Below are 24,658 nucleotides of genomic sequence, written 5' to 3'. Positions count from 1 at the left end.
CACATGGTTATTGTAATGCCCCAAATCCTGGGACCGTTACGGTGTGCCTTGTAAACAGTGCTAAACTCGCTAATCGAGTCGTTTGGCCAAAATCGTGAACTAAGTATGAATAGCGGTTTAGGGATTAAACATTTTGGTTAAGATGTAACGTTTCACTAGAACGTTTAATATATACATTGGGATCCCGAAAATATAATTTCAGAGTTTATTACAGAAAATATTTATAACAGGCCATTCTAAGCGGCAAAACAGGGTTCAACCCTAGTTCCACTTTAAACCTCGGCCGTGACGGACGAGCAGCTACATATGTACACATCATCACCTAAGCTCTTCAACTCAAGGATGGTCCAGCTTCCTCTTGCCTTTACCTGCACCACGTAGCACCCGTGAGCCAAAGCCCAGCAAGAAAACACAATAAAGCATGATATAATATCAACAACGATCATAATAACCATTCGGGACTATCAGTCCAAGCAAATAGGTGACAATAGCCAAAAGTCACAATAATGAGCATCGCTCCCTTTAGCCGTGTGACGATAGGGTCACCAGGGCTTAACTGATAAGTGATTCTTCCTTAAGTTTGGTTAGGACAGGTGCAAGGTGATTAGTCACCAACATAACCTTCCTCACGACTCTAGAGTCGAAACTATGGACAACGTCCCTTAGCCATGTGACAAACGGTCACTGGGGTCATATACCTTGGCTATAAACATCTGGTCATAGACCAGGCAAGCGCTTATAAGTTCTTCGACCCTAGGGTCGGTCTAGCATTAATGCCATAGAGCCATTCAATGCGTGATTCTCGACTTTAGAGTCGGTCCCTAACTAGTCAGTGCCATACACAAGCAAGTCATGCCACCAATTGTATACCACATGTTCAATATCCATAAACAAGGTATTTAGCATGCTTACTAAACAGATACCAGTACAATTAGGACCATGCACAACCACAGAGGATCAAGCTCTGAACAATATCATACCCAGTATACAAAGCATGTCCTAATCACATGTTTCTCATGCATCATATGCAATATATCCAGCAATCCAACATGCACCAATAACAACCATGCATGTCACGTTTAATAGTCAACCAACATGCCTTAAGAATAGCCATGCATGTCATACATAATAATCAACCGACATGCATCAAGAATAACCATGCATGTCATACTCAATAATCAACCAACATGCATCGATAATAGCCATGCATGTCACATATACACAGGGTGCAGTTCTCTTACCTCAAAGTCGAGCTAGAACGATTAAAAGAACGACCCTTGAGAACGATCAACTTTTAGTCCTTTAGCTATCACCTAGTCATAACCAAATATAAGGTATCATTAATAAAAAATGATCAACATAAGTTCCCAAGTCAATATCTAGCCTCCGGAACATCAATCCCCACTTAACCGGGTACTAGGTACAACCCCGAGGCCTAAGGCTTGAATCCCCAAGCTAAAAACACCATTTTGGGCTAAAATGACCTTAAGGGCCGCAGCCCTCCCCTGCTGCGCCGCGGCTCGCCCTCAAACAGAGAGGGCTCTCCCTCTGCCAGATGCCAAGGGTCGCGGTGCACCCCTGCTGCGCCGCGGCGCCCAGCCCAGACCAGCAATACGGCCACACGCACCAGAAATTTAACCCTGCGCTTTCCCTCTCAAACCAGCCTCTCAAATCAACTCCAAACCTCCTCCAATCATACAATTAAACCCCCAAATAACACCCATAGCTCACCCTCATCAAATCCCAATCAAACCAACACAAAAACTCCCTTTGATTCCCACTTTCTACATCAAAAATCATGAGCTGAAAACTAAAACGAAAACAGAGCAACACCTGAAACCAAAGTCTAAAACTCACCTTGAAACCGGTTTTGGACCTCCCTCACAAGCTGAATCAAGCCACCAACCCAGCCTTAAGTTTTCCTAGCTTGAAACCTCTCCTAGAGCTCAAGAACACCAAAGGAGAAATGAAGAAGATAATGTACGGGAAGGAGTAAGCAAGTCTCTGTTTTGTTCTGTTTTAATCTACCACTTTCTACAGCCAGCAGCCTCTTAAATCATATATATCCACCCCTAAAATGACCAAATTACCCTTGTGTCATCTTAAGCCTCTAAAACCATTCTAGGGGTAAAATTGGTACTTTTTGCTTAACCCGTTAATCATAATTAACGCTTCCCAATTCCCGCTAATCTCAATATCCTCAAACACCAATAATTCATATCCCGTTACCCTAAAATCCCTAGTAACGCTATAATCATTAATATCACCCCGAGCCCCGAGCTTAAACCCGTTATGACTAGACCGAACACTTACATCTCATGATCGTCTCATGTCGATAGCTCGAACCAATCCACCTTATAATGTGGCTATATTAATTAATCACAATCATGCACCCAAAATATACAATTATGCCCACATTGGCCAAATTACCAAATTACCCTCACAATAATAAATTCTCCCATATGCATGCATTCACCATCATATAATAATATAATTCACGTAAACATGCATATAATCATTAAATATTATAATAAATCAATTATGGCCCTCCCGGCCTCCTAATCAAGGTCCTAAACCTTATTAGAAAATTTGGGGCATTACAGTTATTGTTGAGATTTAACTAACATACCGTCAACATAAACTTCCATGTTGTTACCTATCTGTTCGGAGAACATCATGTTTACGAGTCGCTGGTAAGTGGCTCCAGCATTCTTGAGCCCGAATGGCATGACGTTATAGTAATACAGTCTTGTGTCTATCACAAAACTCGTATGCTCTTGGTCAGGGGCGTGCATGGCGATCTGGTTATATCCAGAATAGGCATCCATGAATGACATGAGTCCATGCTCTTCCGTGGCATCCACGAGCTGGTCGATCCGAGGTAAAGGGAAGCAGTCCTTAAGACAGGCCTTATTGAGGTCCGAGTAATCAATACAAGTCCGCCACGTCCCGTTAGGCTTCAGGACCAGTATCGGGTTAGCTACCCAATCGGGGTAAAAAGCGTCCCTGATGAATCGGTTTGCTTTCAACCTGTCGACTTCCTCTTTAAGGGCCCTCTTCCTATCGTCATCCAGTAGTCTCCACTTTTGCTGCTTCGGCGGGAAACTTTTGTCGATATTCAATGCATGGCTCACCACATTTGGACTTATCCTTATCATGTCTGAATGTGACCATGCGAAGACATCCTGGTTCTTCCTCAAAAAGCAAATTAATTGCTATTTTGTTTCTTCGGGGAGGTTTTTCCCTACCTTTACTGTTTTCAGGGGTTCTGCTTCTTCGAGCCTGATTTCTTCGAGCTCTTCCAATGGTTCGAGAGCAGCTCTTTCCTCTATTCTTGGATCGATTTCTTCATCTATTTCGAAGATTGTCCAGTCCTTATTCTGAATAATGATGAGTGCTTGTGCGCTCGTCTGCTTCTTTCCTCTCATGGAAATGTTATAGCATTCCCTTCCGACTAGCTGGTGCCCCTTCAATGTCTGGATGCCACTAGAAGTCGGGAACTTGATGGCCAAATGCCTTACAGACGAGACTACCCCCAGCCCTACTAGGGCGGGTCTCCCGAGCAGCACGTTGTAGGCCGATGGCAGGTCCACTACTTCGAATTCCATCATCTTGGTTGTTGAGACTGGGAAGTCTCCCAAGGTTACAGGGAGTTCGATGGATCCCATACAGGCAATCCCTTCTCCTGAAAAACTGTACAACATCGTTGCACAGGCCTTTAGTTCACAAAGTGCGAGTCCCATATTTTCTAAGGTGGCCTTATAGAGAATGTTCACTGAGCTCCCATTATCAATAAGAACTCGGTGAACCCTCTTGTTCGCGAGCTGAAGAGTGATGACTAGTGGGTCGTTGTGAGGAAATTGAACATGGGACGCATCGTCCTCAATAAAGGTTATAGGTTGAGATTCAACTCTTTGGTACTTCGGAGCTCTGGGTTCGGGTTCATAAGGGGACTCGTCGCCAGTTTTTAGCTCATTCACGTATCGCTTTTGGGCATTCTTGCCCGATCCTGCGAGATGAGGCCCGCCCGAGATGGTTACAACATCTTCTCCATCAATCAGATGGGGTATCTCGTCTTCCCTAGCTCGGGAATTGCTGTTTTGGGCAGGCGGCAGTGCAGCTGTCCTCTAGCTGGTAGGAGCTTGATTATTGTTTTGGTTTCTGACATACTGCCTGAAGTATCCTCTTGAGATCAAGCCTTCGATCTCATCCTTCAGTTGCCTTCACTCATCAGTAATGTGTCTAGTATCTCTGTGAAATCGACAGTATTTACTGGAGTCTCTCTTGGATTTTTGGTTTCTAAGGGGGTCTGGATGTCTGAAAGGGACCTGGTTTTCATTAGCCAGGTAAATATTCTCCTGAGACTCGTTGAGCTCGGTGTACACCTTGTACACGAAGAAATACCTTTCCCCTTTCTTCTTCTTTCCCCCTTCCGCCTCGGGGTTACTTCCTTCATTCTTCTTTCTTTTGGAAGGGTTTTCTGCAGGGGGTTTTGAGCCTGATGGGTCCACCGAGGTCGAGGCAGAGTTTACGTTTGTCGTTGTAGTTATGGGCTGAGAGGTCATATTCAGCTTTGACCTCGCCTCTTCTACATTGACAAACCTCTGACCTCGTCGATTAAACTCGGTTATGGACCTCACAGACTTACTCTGCATATCTTCCCAGAGGGGACTTCCCGACATTACCCCAGCTCGGATAGCCATTAAATGACCATTGTCATCTACATCACGAGCTCGGGCGACTTCCAGATTGAATCTTGTAAGGTAGCTTTTCAGCGTTTCATTTGGTTGTTGCTGGACGTTGGTCAGGGCCGATGCCTCGGGCCTTATCCCGATCATGGCTCTAAATTGCTTCTTGAAATCGCTTGACAACTGATCCCAAGAAGTGATTGAATGCCTCTTATATTTTTTGAACCAGTTTTTTGCTAATCCTGTAAGCGATGCTGGAAACAGCATGCATCTGAGCTCATAACCCACATTACTTGCTCTCATAATAGTGTTAAATGTACTTAAGTGACTGTACAGGTCGGATTTCCCTTCAAAAGGTGGGACATGAGGAATCTGAAACCCCTGAGGAAACGGAGTGTTGGAAATGTGGGGAGCGAATGGTTCAAGCTCCTCATCAGAATCTTCATCCCGATTCCGACCTCGCTCATTCTGTAAGAGCCTAAATGCTCTCTCTAGTTGATCAATTCTCTCCTAAACTGGATCCACGGGAGGTCTCGCCTGAAATTGGTTATCGTTGATCACAATTCCAGGCTTGTGCCTTCGCATGGGATCCTTGCGCCCATTTAGGCGATCTCTCAGGTTTGGGTTCGAGGGGTTACCACTACCCCGATTTTGATTCAGGTGTTCCCGCAAGTCAGGGTGGTTCCTTTGGTTCCCAGTATTTCTGCGTCCTTGATCATACATACTGACTGATCTGGTGTCCCCTGAGTCTTCACTGGCGAGGCTCGTTGCATGATTGTTTCGAGATGGATTCCTTTCAGGTTACCTTGTCTCTATAGTGTGAGACCGAGACATTTGGCTTCTCGTAGGCCGGGCGCTTCTCTGTTCTCTAGCAGTTTCTCCATTCCCCTGCTTCCGTCCAGCCCACCTTTCCCTATCACCCTGAGCTGGTTGTGTGCTTCTCCGAGGTGGTGAGGGATACCTTATTGACGACAGAGGGTGCCGTATGGGTGATGGTGGCTGCCACCCATTTCGAGGTCTGGATGGTCCCGAGTTTGCCTATGCTAGATCAGGAACATTCTGCGCGTTACCAGGATTCTAAGTCTGAGCCGCTGCAGGAGCTCGGTTATTCCTAGTTTCAGCTGGTAACTCAGCAATTGAGTTAACAGGAGCTCTAGCCCGGGTGTTTCTTCGGGGCCTCGAGGGAGCAGGTTGTTCTATCGGTGGCGGAGGTTGCTATGTTCTTCTTGTGGCGGCATTTTTGTGAGATCGCCCACGAGGCCTACGAGGAGGAACATGAACGTCCCGCGGAGGTGGGACCTGGACCTCAGACAAAGGTTGAGGTTGAGCCGCCTGCGCCTCCGCAGCCAATCTAGCTAATTCCTCGTTACGCTTCTTGGCCTCAGCCAACTGTTTTCTCAACTGATGATTTTTTAGTTCCACAATGGGGACATATCACTCAGGATTATAGAACATGTCTCGTCGTCCCTAGGGGCCGGTGTGTTAGGAGTGTGTCCTAAAAGCATGTAAAGACATTCATTTTTTCTGTGAATAAATAAATACAATGGTTTATTATTATTGTCATATTTAGATTGTTAAATTATTGTTTGAATAATTTTGTAAATATCAAAAAAATTCCATATTCATTATTGAGGATGTGATCTTGTATTAGTACGAGAGAATTAAGATCACATGAATGAATAAAAATAGTCAACAACAACAAATTAAAGTTATGGAATTCTTTAATTGGAGTTGTAAGTACGGTTTACTGAGTATCATAATGATACAAATAATCTAGATTCGGATTATTGATGTGGAAAGACATCTTGGTAAAGGTGCTTTATATAATATGATTATATATGACATGGACCGATATGAATTAAAGTCTTTATCCAAATACCATTTAACAATAAAGACTTGTAATTCATATCATAACTAATGATCATTTATTGATCAACCTAAATCCTGAGTGTTCATGAACTCCTGTTCATGTTTATTAAATCTTTTGATTCATTCGTTAAGGTCTCTTCAAAGAATGAGGCTAATGAGTTTTGTTTTGGAGATTTAATATCATGGATGGCTGGGAACATGTATCAACAATACGGAATCTAATCTTTCCTAACGGATCGTATATTAGTTCCCTTAAGGGTTAATTCTGGAACTGAATGATTTTCAGCTCAAATCTATAATTAGATTATAGATTAATTATTCACTAGTGAATTAATGGTACTTAAGGAATAAGAAGTAAATTAGAAATGTTAAATGGTAATTCTTCCATTCTAATTTATGAACTAATTAATTAGAGGGTTGAACTATTGTAAGATGGTTATATCAATAGACGACTTAAGAAAAAGATTTCTATAAAAGTATATCTATAACATAAAGAGTGCAATTCTGAATTTATAGTGGAGTAAGATCAGAATTAATAAATTAACTATTATAATTAAAGAGTTTAATTATTTAGTTTCAATTTATTGGAGCCTAATGTTATAGCTCCATGGTCCCCGAAATGGCTCAAACAATCACTGTCAAAGGCAAATACAAAAAAATGGGCAAAAAGGACTTATGTGATAAGTAAAATATTTTTCTATGTATCAAACATAATTATTGTTTAATTATGTGTAATTAATTAATTATTTGATTTAACAAAAATATAATTAATTTTGAATTAATTTATTTTTGGGATTTTTGGTATTTAAATAATAATAAAAATTGGGAAAAATCACATGCCACCACAAGCATGTGGTACACGTGTGGCATAGTACACATGCACTGTGCTACACGCATAAGAGATGTACTGAGTCTCTTGATTCCACAATTTTAGTAATTTAAATATTAAATAAATAATGAGATATTTTAATATGATTAAAATATTATTATTTAAACAAAAATCTGATAACTGATTAGTTATTTTGAATTTGTTTAAAATAACAAATATTTTAATATATTGGATATATTAAATATTGGATATCAGTTTTTCACAGAACGTAACTTTTCAGGGATAGAAAAATATCTAGAAATCTCTCTCAGAGAAAGAGAACAGTGACAAAAACAAAGGTCATTGTTCTTCACAAAACCTAGGTCCAAACTTTATCAGATCTCATGTGTTGAGAACATCTGATAAATAGTTATTGCCTATTATTTGTATAGCGAGCCCACACTCGTTCTTTGTGTGCCTGAGAACATTTTGGAAGATCTTGGTGTGAGATCTTGAGGATTTAGCCATACGAAAAGATAGCAGCAAGGAAGGACCTGAAGTAATTTTTCTGTTCATGTCCTTGATTCAATATATATATATATGCATGTGAAGAAGTAGATCTTGAAATATTATGGGATTAATCTAACAATTTGATTGTTGCTCCGCTGCGCATAATCTCTGATTTGATCAATAAAAACCAACACGGTGGTGCTAGAGGTCCTCGAGAGTCAGAGGACTCACTTCTCTCCTCTGGTTCTGGATTCGCATTGGCCGTTTTCCAGGGCACCGCGGATAGTTGACTTCTTCTTCAGGAATATTAGGATCATTTGCGACCATAGCTAATCAGGGAGGCTTTTTCGAATGACTAGACTCAAATTCGTACTGCTTAATGCTCTCAATGAAAGCACCAAACTGTTGACGCTGTTTTTCGTCAACTTAAAATGTAGAGCAATTAAACAATATGAGCTATGGTGTAGATGAATAGTATGGTGGAACAACAAGGGTTTTATGTGGTTCAGCAGTTAAATCTGCCTAGTCCACGAGTCTATTTTATTAGGACTTGGAGTTTTCTGGAAATCCTTCAAAGATGAATTCCCCAAAGTTCTCTCTCAAGATATCAAAAGATCCCTCCTTTACAAGTGTTCATGACCTCTCTATTTATAGAGAGTTTTCAGAGTTCATTCCCACATATTTCAGGAAGATACTCATGCATATTAATTGAAATAATGATATTAAATGCCGTAACTCCTATATACAAGGAAACGTCCCCTGAAGGCCAGGAAACAGATAACAGACTTGTTAATATCCCTTTAATGTTGGGATGTTACAACAATAAATATCTTTAAACGTACAGAACGTGTTACATCAGATGACTCATCAAATCTCCGAGGTCAGCAACCAGCATCGCGTCAGTCAAGGTTTACGGACAAGTTACGAACTGGTCGTCTTATTCCAAGACCTGCTCGGAGCAGATAAATACCATCGAGGTTGTCACATTTCGAGCTTGTGCTCTTTAAGCTCGGACTACTCGGTCTGAAGGCACTCGCTAACGAATGTATCCTGATGCTATGCTCTTTCGAGCTTAGAAAGAATCTCAAGGTTACATCTTCGAGATTGTCATCTTGCTTCGGGGGTTTTACAACTGGACCATGAACATGCGTTTTTAAATATCTCGAGCTCACACTCGATGAGTCCAGCCTTCGAGGTCATAATTTCTTGTCTCGAAATCTGGGTGTAACAATCTTGTTCACCAATAACATCATTGATGATGTCAATAATATCATCAGTCATTGGAGCCCCGTCGTCCACTGCTTGAGGCATATCAACTTCACTATGGTAGGTCCACTTCACGTATTGTTGCAGAAACCCATATCTGTGTATGTGAGCCTCCACCACATCCAGTTTTTGATTCAACATATTGAAACATTGAACACATGGCACTACAACAATTTTCACTTTCGATGGCTCCCTTTAATGTCTTAGTTAATGTCTTACACCATAGGTGTAAGACATTAAAAATTAGAAGGGGTCTTTAATATCATATATTGGGAGACATTGAATTTTTTTGTTTATGACTAAAATTGCAAGTCATTAAAACTATAGGGAGACATTGTAAATAGACTAGGCGGGCGCCACAATGGCATTTGGCTTGCCTATAAAGTCTTCCATTGGGAGATGTGGCAAACATTTGATGTCTCCCAGTATAAGACGTTAAAAGTTATCAAATGACTTTTAACGTCTCCCACTAGGAGACATCAAATGTTTTCCACGTCTCCCATTGGAAGAGGTGAGATTTCATTACAAAAAAAGGGCCAATGCATATATTTCTTTCTCCCACGTTTTCTACCAATAACTAAATAACATTAATGAACACATTTATTTATTTTAAAAAGCTAGCTATACAGCACAACACACACTCTCTCTTATACGGTTACTTTAATTTTCTTTCTTTTTATATTAAAAATAAATCACAAATAGTGTAAAACAAATAAACAAACCCTGCAACTCTCACTATCTCTTTCTCTCATTTCTTCCCAGCCGCCTTTCCCACCTCCTTCATTTCTTTCTCTTTTTTCTCTCAAGCCTCTTCACTTTCTTCCTCTCTATCTCTCTATTCCTCTCACTTTCTCTTTGTTTCATCTGTAGATAGCGGCAAAGATTGGGTTCCGACGACGATGGGTGCGACAACGATGGTGCAAGGATGGGCTGGGCACACCAAAGTCAGCAGTGAGAGTCGATGGTCTCTCTATATCTATATCCTTTTTATTTTTATTTTTCATTCTTTGATTTTTTTTTTTTATTTTTGGGAAAATTTGGGTGCCAATAGAGTTTCAAGGACCTTCAAATGATGGAACTTTTGTCCCCATATTTGATTTTTGTGTTTCAGAGTTTGTTTGAGATATAGGTTTTAGATTTGAACAATGTTTAGTGATTTTTTTTTCTTTTTGAAATGGATTTTAGGGTATGTATGTTGGTTTTGGTATTTGTATTTTATGCATTTTTCAGATTTGAGATTGTATTGTAATCTTGAGTGTATCAATAATAAATTTGATTATGATCAATTTTTATATTAATTATATAATGTGATAATAAAATTACTTTGTAATGATTCAATTGGAATTGATTCAGGAAAACAAAATAAATATTAAATTAATTGATTCAATTTCATTGTAAATATCAAATATATGAGAAAAGATACAATGTGTATATAAACCGTGTATATTTAATATATAATATCATCAATTTATAAAAGAAATCTGGGTATTATAAACCTTATATATTAAATTAATTGGAAAAAATTTAAAATTAAAAAAAAAAGATACAAGGTCTCCCATATAGAGACATAATATATATAATAGTTTAATGCACTGCATACAACGTCTCCCATTGGGAGAAGTAGGACGTCTCTCACCTCTTCCAATGGGAGACGTGGGATGTACACTTAGAATGACCCCAGCAACCACGTCTCCACCAATGAGAGACATTAAAAGTTTATAATGTCTCCCAAATAAAGTCATTGAATGTCAAAATTGTTGTAGTGTGGGCACCTGACTTCTCCCGAAGCATTCACATGATTCTTGGCCATTTGTATAAATGCTTGAAGACCATTCCAAAACTCATCAAGATTACGTCGTCTATTAGTTATCCAAATCTTGACAATTGTCATATCTGATTCAAGTGGAAAATAAATTATCACAATGTGATAATCATAAAAAAAAAATTACATTTATTTGCTAATAATTTTTTTATCACCAAAATACTAATTTTTTTTAAGTAAATTGTGAAATTTTATGAATAAATTATTAAATTTTATGAATATATATTATTGTTAGTTATGAATGTATTATAAAGTTTCGTTATATAATCAAATATTTAATTATAATTATTATTATGTTATTTAACAATTATCAAATTCTTAATATAATTTTCACTTTTTATTTTTTTAAGAACAACAATAAAGTTTTATTATTTTAATTTTAACTTAATTTTAAGAGTAAAGTTAACTTAGTTACCTATTTTATCTACATATATTATCAAATTTTATGAATATATTATTAAATTAATTAAATAAACAAATATTTAATCACAAATTTATTAATTTACCATTAAAGATTATTATTTTAATTTCTACTTATTTTATAAAAAAATATTAATAAAGTTTTATACTTGTAAAATTATTATTTTAATTTACACTATAATTTTTTTAATTAATTTTTATTAATTACTTTAAAATTTATTAATTAAAAATTTTAATCACACTAACTTTAAAACTATTTTGTAATGTTTAGTTTTTCTAAATCTACAAAAATTTCGGCAACATAACGACTGTAATTTAACCTATCCCAAAATTTAAAATCTACATATAAACTAAAAAAACCAGTCACAGAGTATACATAAAATTGAATAAAATCATTTAAATTCTCATATCAACAACAAAAAATATATTATAAATAAATAATACAAATTCTTAACATGATTTATCAATAAATTCATCAACATTTATTTATATACTATAATCTTAACTAACATTAAACATCTAATATGGATTTATCTAACCTAACATACAATTAAAAAAATTATATCATCTAAACTAACATTTTTTTATAACATACATTCATATTTTCTTAAAACATAAATATATAAATATACAATTTTCATCTTAAAAAAGCACAAATATAATCAAATTAACAAACAAATATACTTCTAATAATCCTTTAAGTCTTTAAAAAGAATCTGGAAAAAAATAACACTATTTAAAATAATAATCACACACCTATAAAATATAAATTAAACATACATCAATACATATAACAATACATTCATCAATCACAAAAAAAAAATTCAATTAAAAACAATACCCAAGGGAGGATCTCTACAATTTGAACAATACCCAAGTGTAGTCTTCTGTTATCTAAAAAAAGAAAAGAAAAAAACAAACATCAAAAACTCATTTTGACCAAAAACTAAATAGCCACAAAAAATACACACATATACTAACAAAAAAATACATTTTAAACCATAAAATATAAAGAAAATAGGATTAGATTACCAAAACAAGGCAAAAATGGTAGCAAATCAGCTCAGATCAATGGTGGGGCTCGGATGGACGTTAGTTTTTCAAAAAAAATTTGCAGAAAATGAATAAGCAGGCTCGGGCTTGGGAGTTATATCAACTGATTCTATAGAGACGACACGTCGTCGTTATAGAGTACAAGAATGTTGTCGCTGATATCAAACGCACCGTTTCACTCAAACGGTGGGACCCTACAGCGATGACATGTCGTCGCTGTAGATAAGTGAATAGTACACGAATCCTGCCACATGCTACGCGTCTAGTCTATAGCGACGACATGCAGTAAAAATTTGACTGAAATTTTTGGTAGTCCACTTTCCCTCCATTTTTTTTACCCTATTGCAACGACATGTTGTCGCTATAGACAAAAAAGTAACTACCCAGTGGATTAAATTAGACTCTATAGAGTGAAAATAAGCAACCAACTTTTGGCGGTTGAGTTCCCTCCCTATCCTACAGTGACGACATGTCATTGCTATAGATAAACATATTTCCCTCTCTTTTTTACGAGGACTCTACAACGATGGCATGTTGTCACCGTAGAGTCAGTTCCCGCCTCTAGTTCCCTCCAAATTCATGTCGTCGTTGTAGGGTACCCAAAATTTGGAGGGTCTGGTCGTGTGTTGCTGACGACCCTACAGTGACGACATGTCGTCGATGTAGCTTATTTATTTTAATAAATTAAAAAAATATTTTTTTCGTGGATTTCGACTACATACAGCGATGACTTTGGAATCGTCGCAATATATGTCATCGTTGTAGAGTCTTTTTCTTGTAGTGCGTGCCCTAAAAGTAAATTTTGCTAATAAACTATATGAAATTTGTTAATTTATATGAAAACTCATTAGTTTTTTAAATAGGCTTGAAGGTAAAACCTAAAAATAAGTTAAGTTTTAGGGGTAACTAATCAATATCTTAAGATAACCAATTTCTACAAATAGGCTTGTAGGTAGAGCTATAAATGTGGGCAAGCCCGACCCACATTTTCGTGCCTCCGAATAATTCGGGTCGGGTCGGGCCAACCCATATTTGAAAGAGTAAGCCCAGCACGACCCATGTCGTGCTGTGCTTCATGCCGTGTCGGGCCCAAATCAGACCGGCCCACTTTCCTTATTCGAGCCCACTTTTAGGCCCATTTTATTATTGCCAAAAAAAAAGTGAGGATGTGGAATTAAACCATCCACCTCCTCTATAATAATCAATGGACTCACCACAAATCTAAATACATTTCTTTGTTTAAATTATAGTTTGAGATATTTTCATATACTTTTCAACAATACTTTACACAAAATTATACAAAGATTATTATTAAAATTTGAATAAATGCTAAAAAAGTTTAACTCAAAAATCTTAAAATAAATTAATATAATTACAAAATTATAAACATTGAGAAAAATAATAGACTTTTATTATCATTTTAGCTTACATATAATTAACAAATAAAAATTTATTATCATTATTAATGTCAAAATATCAGGCATTTTATCTTGTCGTGCTTTCGGGCTAGTTTGTTCGTGCTTTCATGTAGAGTCCCAAAATGTTTACTTAGTTAGCTAGCTAGTAGTAGTTGTAGTATTTTAGATTTCGTGGATTTTGGTTCAAACCGGGACTTAGTTGGAAACTTCTAGCAATAGTTATGGATTTTATAAGTTTAACCTATAGTTTAAGAATATTAATTATAACATAAGGTTTGATTAACATTGCTGGTTATAAATATGATATTTATTATAACCTAAGGTTTAGATGGAGCCAATAAGAATATGACAATTTTCATAAGCATGATTATTAAGGAATTATTATTTTAATGATAAAATAAGGAAATATAAGACTTAGTCTTCACCAGAAACTGTTAAGGTCGTAGTTTGACTCAGTCAAAGTAGTTATCCAACCTTAATTATGCTCAAAAAGTGCAATTACGTGTTTAAAATAATCACGTATGCTGATATATCGCAGCATAGGAGCCGATATATCGCCTGACAAAGAATACGGAAAAACACGTTGACGTTGCACGATCGTACGAACGGAAACTCGGGACTAGGGGCAGCCGATATATCACCACATAGGGGCGATATATCGCCTATATTTGATATTTTTTTATTTTTGTTTTAATTTTTTTTTAAATAACTTTGACTCCTTAAACCTACTTCTGATAGTTTTGACCGAGTCTTCAGTCTCTGATTGACGAATATTCAAATATCTTCAATTAAATTCATTATTTTTATTCAAGCCAAAAAGAATATTTTTATTCCTAGAACTCTATAAAAAGGACTTAGAACCCAGCCCTTTCACTTACTCAGCTGTGATCAGACTCCAAGATGCTAGTGAGACCATGAGAGTGATAAACACTTGGGTTGGGAAAAAGCTTTTCTATTCTTAAGCTTTATAAAACACTTTGGAAAGTGAGGTTAGGGAATTTTGGTATTGGGGATAGACCAATCCATAAGGTCAATAAAGGTACCCTTATTCTTAATTTCAATCCTGTTTGATTCCTTAGTTTCTTTAGTTTTCATTCAGGTTCTAACTTTTGTTATGGTTTTGTGGTTAGGTTTTTAAGTTCTTTGAACTTAAGGTGTCTTTTCGGTAAGTTTTCTCTTGGTGGTTTAGTTCTATTTTTCCATCTCTTTCTTTTAAGAAATACTCACTACTCTTATTATTGGTTTAGGAGTGTTCCAAGTCCCGCATTTGTTCTCATATCCCTGTTTTTGTAAGGAAAATAGGATAGACCTTGTGTGTTTGTATGATATGTTATGCTTATATGTTATGTTTATGTATAATATGTTATGATAAGTTTATGTTTTAATATGTTATGTTATGATTTGCCCTACCTCAAATATTAGACAGGGGACCTAGATGGGTTATCATACACTACATGTGATCTAACTTACCTCAAATATTAGACATGGGACGTAGATGGTTTATCACATGTCATAATGGTCATTAATAGTATAGTCCTATATGGTATACGTTTCTATAGTCATATGTTTATAGTATATGTTATGATATGTTTATAGTATGTGTTATGATATGTTTATAGTATGTGTTATGATATGTTTATAGTATATATTTATGATATAATTTTATGTATATGATTTATGTTGTTAGTAGTTTTTCTTTATGGGTATTAGGCTCACTCCTTTTCTTTTAGTGTGATGCAGGAAAATAGATGCAAAGGCGGAAGGATTCTTGGAAGCTTGGTGTGTGTATGGAGGTGAATGGAATGGGTGGGCTGCGTGTCGATTCGAGGACAACATTTTTTTATTTTAGTCTCTTTAAATTACGTTTTTATGTATTTTTCCGCATTTAGTTTTGTAAACAATTTTATTTAAAGTTATGTTTTATTTTTAAAACAATGAGCTCATTTATGTATTACAAATATTATTTTTAAGTTTTTCAATAAAGTTATGAATTTTCTCATGTATGTTATCTTCAAAGTAGTAGGTTATATTTAGTAGGTTTAATGATCTAAGTCTCATAGATAGTTGGGTCGTTACATTTCATGTCGTGCCTTCAGGCTTGTCGTGCCGTGCTCAGGCCCATGTCATGTCATGTCGTGCCAATTTTCAATTCGTGTCGTGCCTGGCCCAAGCCCATATTTTTTCTTGTCGTGCTAAAAAGTCTAGCCCGTATTTACAACTCTACTTGTAGGTAACTAAAATGAAGCTTTTGAAGGTAACTAATTGATATCTTATCGATATCATAAGCAACCAAAATATTATTTTTGGAATACCCCACGAAAACGAAGAAAAAATATGGTTTGCACTGAGTTGGAAATATTCCCACTTTTTATGGAATTTAACTTATTTTTTGTAGGATGAATTATTTTCAAGTAAAGTATATTATTTTCAAATAAGGTAGTAGATTTTTGTAATTATTTATTATTTTGAATATTATTTTTATTTCGTTTATCAAAAAAAAATATTTTAGAAATATTTACATAAATATTGGAAAACTAAGTAAACTTTATATAAATATGGACAAAAAAATAATTAATCAAAATATTGAAAAACTGCCTAACAAAAACGAAAAAATATGGGATTCCCTTCATTTTATGAACCAGATTACCAGAGATTAACAAATTTCCTATAAACCGCCGACTACAGCATTTTGATCAAGAAACCTAATTATTGATCACCAAATCTTCATTCTCCGGCCACTGGAACTCGTTCTCCATAGTTTCCGACAATCCCATTATCTTCTTCGGCTACTGCAATTCGTCCTCCATTATTTTCGACCATAACATCATCTTCTTCGGCAACAACACTCTTCTTCTCCGATAAAGAAATCAAATTATTGATCGCCTGCTCTTCTTTTTCTCTGGCTTTCTATAGTAATCGAGCTAAAAGTAATATTCAAATTCCAATAAATTGCTCTTCTTCTCTAGCAACTGAAACAGAATTTCGATTCTTGTCCAACAATCACAACTCCTTCTCCGACAAATCATCTGTTTTTAGCTTTGTTTCTACGATTTCTCAACAGGTAACATTTAAAATAAACAAAATCTTGTTTGAAATATATGACATGGAAAATAATAACACAAAGAAACAGGAAATTACTTTTTTATTTACTCACATGAAACCGGTTACATCACATAACTTTAACATTTGCATAATTCAAATATTACAAAAAAATAAAAAATAAGACAACAAAATAAATACAGTAACTAGTCACACACGAAAAAATAATAATAACACTCTGCATAATAATTTATCATGAAACATGGAAAATAAATCTTGATTTAAGTTTATGAAACCGGTTACATAATATGTCTTTAACTTTTGCATATTTGAAATATATTAAAAAAAAAAGACAACGCATTCACTAAGGTAATCAGTTACACACGCAAAACTGAACATTATGCAAAATAATTAATTATAGAATTTGGAAAATAGTTATTGATTAACTTAAAGAAATCGGTTAATTATATATTTTCAACAATTGTTAATATTCATTCACTAACGTAACTAGTTACATTTAAATTAATAAAGCAACAACACTAAAAATTATTTTGTGATACATTGCATGTATGGAATACATAAAGACATTGATCCATTTTGGAGGAAATTGGATAGACAGATATCAGTATGATGACTACACCATGACTGGATTGCTAATACCAGAACAATTTGGTTCATCTAGTGAAAAATGAAATAAAATGCAATATGCAAAATATATTGAGCTGAGTTACCAGTTATCACCAAGTATGCCACCAATGAAATTGCTCACTGACAATTTAGTCTTATTCTACATTGAGCTGAAAAAGGAGCAAAATGCAGTAACGGAGCTACCACTATGCATCACCACTTTTGATAAAACAATAACTGAAACTATTGAACACAATACATATGAAGAAGAAACACAAATACAAAACACATATCTAGAAATGCTAGTTCTTCAACTAAACAACCAACAATCAGTTACAAAGTTACAATATGAAGAAGCAACCTACACGACAAATAACTAGGTACAAACATTCTCAAACATTACAAACATAGCTGATAATGTAGCAGATTTTATTATAAAGAGAACAGAAGAAAACAAAAGAAAAAGAGAATAAGATACAGAAATTATAACTGATCATAAAGTTTTCAAAATTAAAGAAGGCCAGATTTATAAGGACAAAAAGCTCTTGAAATATGCTCTATGTTATTATGCTATGATCCACAACATCCAATTTAAGACAAAAAGATCTAAACCGAGAGAGTACCTGGTAACTTGTGTGGATGAAAATTGTAACTAGTTACTTAGAGCTTCAAAATTTAAGGAAACATAAACATTTAAGATCAGAAAGTATGTAAAAACTCACACATGCTCCTTGGACATCATTATGGAAGACCACAGGTAGGCAAATTGCAATGTGATTGGAGAACTAATCAAAACAAAATACATGTCAATAAAGAGAGTACACACACCAAATGACATAATCAACGACATGCTAGACGATTATGGTGTTTCAATGGGGTATCAAAAAGCCTAAAGAGCAAGAGAAAAAGCTTTAGAATTGGCAAGAGGAAACCAAGATGATTCATACAAAAAACCTCCCATCCCTTCACATGCTAAAAGTCTCGAACCCAGGTACAATAATGCACCTGGCTACAAACAATAAAGATCACTTCAAATATATGTACCTAACATTTGCAAATTCCATCAAATGATGGAAACATTGTAGGCCAGTCATTGTGATAGATGGAACTTACTTGAAGACATCATTTGGGGGAACTTTATTCATTGCTTCAACAATGGATGCTAACAACAACATATTTCCATTAGCCTTTGGAATAAGAGATTCTGAAAATGATTCATCATGGTTATGGTTTTTCACAAAACTAAAAGAGACATATGGAGAAAGAGAAGGTATTGTTTTCTTTTTTTTGTTCCTATTCAAACAAACTAAACACATAAAAGAAACTGATTAATAATAATTCAGCAATATAATAATAAAATCAGTGTAAAAAAATAATAGTCATATAAATTAATGAAACCAGTTACTTAATTTTACACAATAACTAGATACTTAATCGTGATTTTACAAACATGTAAAGCAATCATTTCAAATATGCATAAAAGCATAGAAAATGTATACCCAAAAGCTTTCCATGGAGCATGCATATTCCACCTGCTAAACAACATCAAGGTCAATTTCGGTGTCCATGGTGAGGACCTAAACATAAACTTTGTGAAGGCAACAAAGGCATATAGGGTACAATCATTTGAGCACTGCATGCGTGAAATAGACAAGATTGACACTCGCATAAGACCGTATTTAAAAAAAATTGGATATCGCACTTGGTCTAGATGCCATGCTCCAACAAGAAGATATACAATGATGACATCAAATGTAGTCGAATCAATAAATGATGCATTAAAAGCTGCAAGAACACTGCCAATCACTACAATGATGGAAGGCCTTCGAAGTCTAGTTCAAAAATGGGTATGGAAAAATGGTAATGAAGCAAATGGAACATTCACACAAGTAACAATAGATGTTGAAACTGTGCTCAGAGAAAACTTTATTCGGGCCATTAAATTTTAGGTAACTAACATATATTCTACACTAAATATTATTTACCAAGACATTTGGTAACTAGTTACTAATAATTACCACAGTAACCAATTTATAACATGTATTCCTCTACTAAAATAAACAAGTATTCCCAGTAAATACTATATTGTACCAAATTGTGGTAGAAAACAAATGAAATTTTCTGGTCAACCCAATGGAGAAAACATGCGAGTGCAAAAGGTTCCAACAAGATGAAATACCATGTGCTCATGCAATAGCAATATTTTCCAATACACGGCTGAAAACATATGATTATGTTGCTGATTACTACAAAACTACAACTATGAAAGCAACATATGAGTCAACTATTCATCCCTTGCCAAATGAAAGTGAATGGACACTACCAGAGACTTTACACAAAATTGTCCTACCACAAAAAACAAGAAAGCCACCAAGCCTCCCTAGAAGGAAAAGAATCAGATATAGAGGAGAACCAAAAGTGTAGATTAAATGTGGACGATGCGGGCAACCAGAACATAATAGAAAAGCATGAGGAAATAAACCAATCCCAAAGCAGCGAAACCCAAAAAAGCCAAAGAAATTAGACAAATACATTTGTAAAGACTAGATAGACTACAATTTCAATTCATTCAATCAATATAATAAAATTATATCATAATGTTTTCCCATTCAATAAAACTACAGTCTTTTTAAGCATTTAACATTTTATAAACTTGAGACTCAAGTTCCTGGTTACAACACAAGTTATTCAAATCTGAAGGCTCAAGTACTTGATTACCACACATGTTAATCAAAAACCAGTTGCCATAAATACATGTAACATACGACTATAAATACATGTAACAAATGACTTAAAAACCCAGTTACATAATCACATATCTTTCACAAAAAAAGATAAATATATCAAAAACATTTAAAAATAATAAAATAAAAAATAAAGAAACTGTAACCAGTTACCTGAAACATATGGCTTACACTATCAAAAAACGAGGTAACTGGTTACACCATCCTCATACAAACCTATTTTCAAAAAAATTAACATTTACGAACCAGTTACATAATGAAATATCTCTTTCAAATACATTAAAAATTCATGAAGTATTATAGTTTAACAAAAAATAATTCATAAATTAAAAATAAAATTAAAACTGAACCCAATTACTTGTAACATATAACTGATCATTTCAAACAATACAATAATCGATTATCCATTAGCACACAAACTTCTTCAAAAATATTTGAAACCTATTTGAAAAAATAAAGATGCGCATAACAATATCTTCAAACTTTTAAAAAAAAATCATCAACTCTATTGAAAAAAAAAACATACACATTAATATAAAATACATATAAAAAAACTTTATATTAAGTCAAAAGGTGAAACCAGTTCTTTACATTAACCAAAACACAAAACAAAAATAAAAAAGTACCCAGAAACAAGTACAGTACTAAATCAGTATCCAGTTACAAACCACAACTTCACTTTTAAAAAAGAAAAAAAAAGACAGTCATTAATACAACTTAAAAAAACTACAAAAATCTCTCTTATTCTTCTTCCTCGTCTTTGATTTCTTTGACAAACCATCATCTTCTGTCTTGTACCCACCAATCTGCTTCTTTTTCCCATGAATATACAAGTTAATGGCAAGATAATCGCGATAGGTAGCAACTTTGCTAGCCATGTTCTTTGGGATGTCATCAATCTTCCCATGGATAAACAAATCAACATACTTGATAACAAATATTCCACAATCACTGAAAAACAAACAAAATAAACAACAAATTACAAAAACCAATTACCTACTTGTCCACTTGAGAAGGCAAGTCTTTGGCAAAATTAAATTGGTTCCTTCTTCCCAACAAAATATGGACCAACATTCAAGCCAGGTCTTTCATAGAAACATAAAAATAAAGAAAGTCCAGAAAATATGGTAAAACAACAGAATAAGCCTTTACATATGGCAAAGCAATACTCTCATTCTTCTTCCCCACCAAAGAGTTGAAGACAGTTAACATTCTACTCTGTATGGAAAAATGGATAAAAATCCAATGCAATTGAACATTCACATGCATAGGAAAAAGGACATGATTCACATCCACCCAAGGAATGTTACAAAACAAATATTCACCAATAATATAATCTGAAACCAGGTTATCAAAACGAATATTGCTTGGATCACATTTGGTTGCTGAAAAGTTATCATACAAACCATTGATAGTTGCATCAAACTAGGAGTCTGTAGTTGTAACCCTCTTATTCAAATTATCACTCAACTTAATCTTCTTCCTCAAGTAATAAAAACAAATATTGATGTGCTACAAAAAATAAATAAACAAACAAAAGTCAAGAACCTGGTTACTAGCCAATAAATAATAATAAAAACTAGTTACACACAATACTACAAGAATCTGGTTACTTGTCAAAAAAATTATCAAAGTTAGTTACACACAATACTACAAAAACCTGGTTACATGTCTTAACCATCATCAACAAAATAATAAAACATCTAAATAAACAAATATCGGTTACAAAATATTATACCAAGAACTTGGTTACTTACAATGTCCAAAAGTTCCTCCCCACAAGTTTGAAGCTTGTAAAACCTTATAAAAATTTTTAAAAAAAGTATAATCCATAGGTGGATTGATAATGTTATTAACATTAGAAAATTTCTTCTTCTCTCAAACAAAAAAAAAATTATATTAACAGACATTTACATATCAAAAACAATAATATTAAACAAAATAAAAAAAGCATACTTGTTTTTAAAAATCATTTTATCCTCAATCCATGTAATATAATCCATGCATTCATCATTTGAAACATTATGTCCAATCTCATCTTTAAATGGAAGCAACCCTCTAACAATCAATACTTCTTCTACCTTCCTCTTCGCATCTTCTTTTACTTCAGATGGGCCAAACTCGCTAACAAAATGATATTTAACATGAGTACTAGGTTTAGGCTCCATCTTTTCAATAGCAACAGGAATTTCATCAACATCTCCAACCATTACAACTTTCCAATCATCCTTACTCCCACTTAATCTCTTTTCTCCTTTTGCATACTCCACAATTTTATCAATAACCTTCAAAATCTCTGGATCCAAATATATTTATTCAAAACTTAAACCATCTGAACTGAACTCATGCTTCTTTGAATTATCCTGTAACGAAGAACAATAAAATCAGTTACAACAAATTCCCTTTTAAATAAAATAATACAAAGAAACAAAACAAAATTGATTTCAATACCTTAGTTCCAGCCACAATATTTGACAACTCCAACCCAGTATAAACACCATCAAAATTTTCACTTAAATCCTTCCCAAAACCCTAAAAAAAATGAAACTGGTTACACCAATAACATGTTACACTAATAAACTTACAAATAACAACATACTATTATGTAACAGAAACCAGTTACCTTACTGCTATCAAAATCTTCACCTAAATCCATCCCATAAGCCTGGACAAATAAAAAAAAGAAAAAGAAATTGTGTTACAACAAACAATGGTTAAAAAAAACAAAATACATAGAACAAACAAGTTACCTTAGAATAAGGAGAAACATGGCTAGATACTTTATCAAAATCAGTTGACTTTTTCACTTCATTAAATTCAGCAGTTTCATCACCAGAACGTCCAACTTTTTCTGATTTTTTTTCAACAATATTTCCAATCATTGTGGACAATTCACAGAGTTTCTCCATGAACTCTGACCTCATAATTGAAATATCACTAATAATAACTTGTTGGCTCTCTTATATTTAATAATTTGTTTCACAAATCAATCTCAATTTTTCACTATCAATCAGAAAAAACATAATAAAATACATTACAAAACAACAAAAAATAAAAATAAAAACAAACATATAAATTTAAAACAAAATAATGATTTTTAACTAAAACAAACACCAACACTAACAAGTACCTGGGTACCCGAACCATCATCTCCATTATCAGCACTCTCTTTGGGCAAATATATAGGCTCAAACTTAAAGTTCTTCACTGTTGGTTTCCGCCTCTCCCTAGAGTTTGGATAAACATCCAAGATAGTTAACTGAATAAATAAAAATATATATATATAAAAACCAAGAAATTGGTTACCATGTTCCATAAGCAACTACAAACAAAAATCCTAAATGATTCAAATAAATTTACGTAGTAACCAGTTACAAAATGAAATATTATACATTTTTGCAGTTAAAAATCTTTGTCACCAAGTTCGAATAGAAAGCATTATCAAAACTCTTCCAATTTAGCAAACGATGATACATTTTACCAACCCCCTGACAAAACTCAGGATGCAAATTAAATATAGTTTCATATATCCATACCAGAAAAGTAATAGGGAAACCAAGAAGTTTATAAGGATGAAGCCCAACCTTCCCATTAACAAAAACACCATAAAAATTTTTATTGCCACCCTTCAAAGTAATTTTCATATAATGAAAAGTCCTATCCCAAACAAACTTCCCAAAACCAATACTTCCCAATTAAGACAGATCACGATCAACCATCTAAAAAAAAGTCATCAACCAATTTCTCACTAATATATCCATACAAATAGTTTCCTAAAATATGAACTATCCCCAATTTCACAACATCATCATCATCTAATAACTCCTTACTATTGAAAGCATTACATAATTCTGCCTTTGACACTTTACCACCAAAACGACCAAATATTTTTTTCTTAAAATGAACTTTCTTTTTTATGAAAAAGACTTAAATAAGAAAGACCATCACATTTAAGACCTGTAACAAGGGCACACTCCTCAATAGAACATCTACAAACCCTACGACCCAACTTAAACTACATCCCTATCATGAGACATCTCTCTCAATAAGACCAATTGTGCAAGTTGGGTGTAACACCCTGGTTACCCCAGAACAGTTACGGTGAACAGTGAACCGGAAATTTGACCCGCTACCTGAGTCCTTTGGTTAAAACGTGATCTAAGTATCTTTATCAGGTTAAGGTGAAAATCGGTAAAAAGGAAAGGGTACATTTCATTAAGTAAATAAACTGCTCATGAGCCTTTTAAAATGTTTACAATTAGTTTGTATTACAAAAGAGTTGCTACAGTTCCAAATATACAATCCCCGCCGCCCTAAGCGGCAAAAATAGGGTAAACCCCTAGTCCCTCTGAGAACTCCTTGACCGTGGCAGTCAAGTGGCCCTGTATGTACAT

This window comes from Humulus lupulus, chromosome 3 (assembly GCF_963169125.1).
Source record: "Humulus lupulus chromosome 3, drHumLupu1.1, whole genome shotgun sequence".
Lineage (NCBI taxonomy): Eukaryota > Viridiplantae > Streptophyta > Magnoliopsida > Rosales > Cannabaceae > Humulus > Humulus lupulus.
Note: the sequence above shows the minus strand (reverse complement) of the source record.